General features: G+C 37.2%; 1 long non-coding RNA gene across 1 annotated transcript; it reads left to right on the forward strand.

The window, feature by feature from the left end:
• The first annotated feature begins 704 nt into the window (after positions 1–704).
• On the forward strand, positions 705–2063 carry LOC131233201 (uncharacterized). Its single transcript, XR_009165121.1, has 5 exons — positions 705–827; positions 1143–1227; positions 1336–1389; positions 1500–1561; positions 1826–2063. It is a non-coding gene; the product is annotated as an uncharacterized LOC131233201 (long non-coding RNA).
• The last annotated feature ends 2475 nt before the right edge of the window (positions 2064–4538 follow it).

The raw sequence follows: 4538 nt of genomic DNA on the forward strand, positions 1-4538 counted from the left end.
TGATTAGCAATATGTCATTATAATAAACCAGAAATGACTACGTGAGGCTATTCTTTATTCATTCATAATGCGAGAGTCACCCCTAAATAGTAATTTTCTTTTAATTATCCCCCAGACAACAATTCAGACCATTCAAATGTGACTCATGCAACTCGCAACATATCGATTGTGATTAGAGGTCATCGGTATGAATTAAAACGTTCCTACCTCCATTGTGATCACCTGCTATATATTTAAGTGCATTATTCAAGTGTAATTCTGCTCACCATACAAAGACGCCTTAAGTTTTGTTTTAACTATATATTATTTTACTTAGAGATATTTTTTATATATTATCTGTATGACATTAGGTGTAATATATTGATACATTAATATGACGCAATGGAAGATTATGAAAACCTTCAAACATTTTTTTTCCTTGTTGTCAAGCTACATCTGTACTTACAAAATAGTTTTAACTTTCAAAATGCTGGGTCGCTTAGTGCTCTTGTTGGATTTGCTATTGCTATAGTTTTTACCTGGAAGTCATTGAGGTCTTCCAGTACACTACAAAGAAGGCAACGGAAACAAATAGGTTCTACATCAACAAGAAATGGTAGTACTCAAGCAAATGCAGTTGCTTCCAATTCTGAAGTACACCCTTTAGTTGAAAATGTAAAGGACAAATGTAATGGATGAAGTCCATCCTCAAATGAAGGTAAAATATCACTTAATATTCTTTCTGCCAATGTTGTTGTCAGTATAAACATGCTTATAGTCAAGCTTTTGTTTTCCCTTTTCTAGATGTCTCTTGGACAAATCGTAAGAAACTAAATGGAAGTCGAAAGGTACACATCTTTTCATAATATGCGAGTTCAGCATTTTTTGCTTATTTTTTAGTTATATTATTCCCTTTTTTGGCTTTGTAATTACCATTCTATATAAGTCCTTGTGTGTACTATCTTGCTATAGCATTCCTCGCGCTCAATGGTTGAGCAAGGTTCAACTGCTTTAGTTAAAGCTTTATTCATCTTCACATAGAAATGTTTATTAAATTCGACCATACCTCAGGTCTCAACATTATTCACCACCATCACCATCGTAATATTATTATTATTATTTCCTTCTTTCAGGCATTGCTTGGATATTTATTGGATGATCAGGATAAGATGTCTCATGAGATGTCTGTGGGAACTGATCCTTAGGAGAAAGCTTCCGTCAGAAAGGGTCTGTCATGGTCATTCTAGTGTAACTTTTCTAGTATTGGAGGTCTACTTCATCTCTGCTTATGGTCATGTCCGTGCACTGATGAATCTTCTTGGTGATTTCACTATCTTTACCATAAATATTAACCAGGTTTCTGAGAAGTGCAGAGGTCCAGATCCATCATGTGCCCAAAACCCTTTTAAGGTGCGCATTGAACCTTTGTTATGATTGCCTGCAAGGATTGCCATAATGGCATCGCCATTTCACTATTTTTTGTATGCCGTTAGTAAGTAATGAAGATGTTATTTCCACAGGTCCTTCGGTTATTGAATGAACATAGTGGATAAGAGCAGATTTTGCAGTTGTATGATGAATGGTGAGCACATTGGACATTCTGGCCATGGAACCTTCTAAATGTTTCTACCTTCTTACTGATTTTGCACTTGTATTAAAATTTTCAGGTTTTATGTTCAAAAATTGCCTTTTCTAAGAAACAGGATCTACATAAATGGTCCTAAATGTCACTGACTTCACAAACCATAGTTTTTTTTAAAAAAAGGATCTCATCTAATGTATATCTTTGCTATCTAGATATCTCTCATGTTACTAAAGCTAAGGCTATGTGTGTCGGTTTGTGCAGGGGCTGTAATATTGTGGTGCCGGAGTTGATAAGGCATTTGGACGATCTTTGCTCTTATTATACTTACAACTGGCGATCTGTTGTATTCTGAAATTTGTTTATTTAGAAATGTGAATGTAGGATGCATTGTATGATTTGATTGCTATTTGTAATATGAATGCATCGTTTTCTTTCCTGATTGCATTTTATGTACTATTCCTAGCAGCATTAATTGTATTAGCTTAGATGAGTTGATCAATCACAACAGGTTCTTGCAATGGTAATAGACACCATTGTTATAATTTTTTTAAAAAAGTAGCTACAAATTTAATCGTAGCTCTTGTTATGAAAACCTTATCTATTGCTAACTTCAACATATTGCTACGAATTTCATTCTACTTTTAGCTACAGATATTATCCATAGTTGGATGTACATTTCGCTACAAAAAGTGTAGCTATGGATTATATTCATAGTTATTGATATCTATTGCTACGGATTTAATCCGTAGCTATAGCCTTTTGACTTTTAACTACACCAATTGCTACGATCATGTTACAGACTATAACCGTAACAATAGGCCTTTAGCTACGGTTTTTATCTATAGCCTGGTAGTGTTAGGATGACTGTTTTTGCTGTCGCAGGAGGAATGGCGGAAGGATGAAAGTATTCTTTAGCACCTCCCGTTCTCTGCTCACTCTATACGGCTTTTGGTGACATAACTACTCTTTGCAAAAGTCCATCAGTAGGGGCAGGCTCTATTTATATGTCATGACATTATTTCTTAGGGTGGCTTGGCATATACTTCCCCTAGACGTATGATGATCCAAAAAAGGCTAATGTTAGTCTTACTCATCTTCGATTGTGGAACTACGAAAAACGATCAATGATAAGGAAAACTTATCAATGGGTCATTGACAAGATTGAAGCAACCGACGCAAATGATTTATATCAATTCTCATTTTCTCAATATGCCAATGATCATGAAACTGTGGATAATGATTCCCTTCCTCCCAATGAACAGGCTTTCTTTATCTCGATCAGATCCAGTAGTCTCCCCTTGAGAGAGGGTAGTGAATTATGGAGGGAACCATATTATCCAAGCAGGTTTGCTCGCCAATTTGGTTATGATAAGACAATGCCAAAATTCAGTGAAATATTTACTCGCATCATGAGGAGCTATGGTGTGGGTCCTTATAACTGGGCACTAATCTGGAAGTAACTGCTAGCTGCACGCATTAACTCCAGATTCGTCATCCCTGGCCATGGACGATCTGTTCATACCTCGTATCCTTGGATGAGATAGTGGGCGCATCAATCTCTCCTCATTCGTCATTATCTACCTGTCGATTCTTCGATATGGGTACCTCCTCCGAGATTGAGGAAACGAGATCTTGTACAAGGAATAGGGCATACTATTGAGAAAGATCATGCTCTTGTCCCCGGTCAAATCTGCGTTAAGATATTTTTAGAAGAGCCTATTTGCTAGATCAAACAGGTCAACATTCTCAAAGGCTGGATAGCTCATAGGTTTCCCTTAGACCATTTAAGAACCTGTAAAAGGCAAATTGCTAGAACGGATGTTGCAGATCCTGTAGAGATTTCTCAAACTCCAGTCACTACTATTCCTTCTCTTACACCGGAAGTTGCAAAACTATTGAACCTGAAGAAGTATCTCCAACTGTTTCACCTGAGCAACCATCTATTCATAGGAATTCGTCTTCTCCAGTAACCCAATCTCAGACTCCAGCCAGATCTTTTATTTCTCCTGCCCATGCTATTACAAAAGAACATGTTCTTACCAATGAAGCCAGATTGTCTAAGAATGATAAATAAGTATTTGTTGAAGAGTTGGTCATAGTGTTGTCATCATCAGAAGATAAAGATGAAGAATCTTCTTCTGGTAGTTCTTCTTCTACTGAGAGTGATTATTCTTTAGACGACTCGAGAGAAGGAGAATTGGATTATGGTGAAAAAGAAGAAGAATGAGAAGTAAATATCGGTGAAGAGGATAATACTGCTATCGTAGTTACTACAGCTGAGGAGAAAACACCATAAGATGTGGCTATTCCTCAAGTAATAGCAGTGGAAGTCCATGAAGAAGAAGAGCCTTTGGATTATGGAGAATATAATGATCCACCGGAAGGAGATATGACTATATCATTCAGTGATGATTATTCGCCTCTTCCACATGCAATATTCTCTGATCCGGAGGTTAACTCTTCGGTTACTCCTGAAATTCCTCTTATTGTTGTAGAAGCATCTCCTGGTAATGTAGATATTTTTATTTCTGGCACAAGATCTGCTAAGGCAACTATAACATCTCTCGCTCCTCTGGCTAAGCCTAGTACTGTAGTGCGTGAAATAATATGTCCAACAGAGCCTGCCGATGCGACAACTCCAACTACTCTTGCTTTGAGTGCTTATGCCATAGTGCCCTCTTTCGCAGATATGATTTCAAATATACCTGGTCCTTCATCTATTTTAGAAAGAATGTGACCTTTCAAAGCGCCAATCTCGGCTCCTATTGCTTCGATCGCAGGTATATTTATTTTTAGTATGTTTTATGTTATAAATACACCTTTATAAGTTTTATTTTAATCCATCTCTCTCTCTCTCTCTCTCTCTCTCTCTCTCTCTCTCTCTCTCTCTAGTCGCGGTTAATCCTACTTCGAGTGGTTCTACAAGCTCAAATTCGGTCGCCACCGTTTAGGATGCATTGTCATTAGGGAGGAT

The sequence above is a fragment of the Magnolia sinica genome, chromosome 18, assembly GCF_029962835.1.
Source record: "Magnolia sinica isolate HGM2019 chromosome 18, MsV1, whole genome shotgun sequence".
Classification (NCBI taxonomy): Eukaryota; Viridiplantae; Streptophyta; class Magnoliopsida; order Magnoliales; family Magnoliaceae; genus Magnolia; species Magnolia sinica.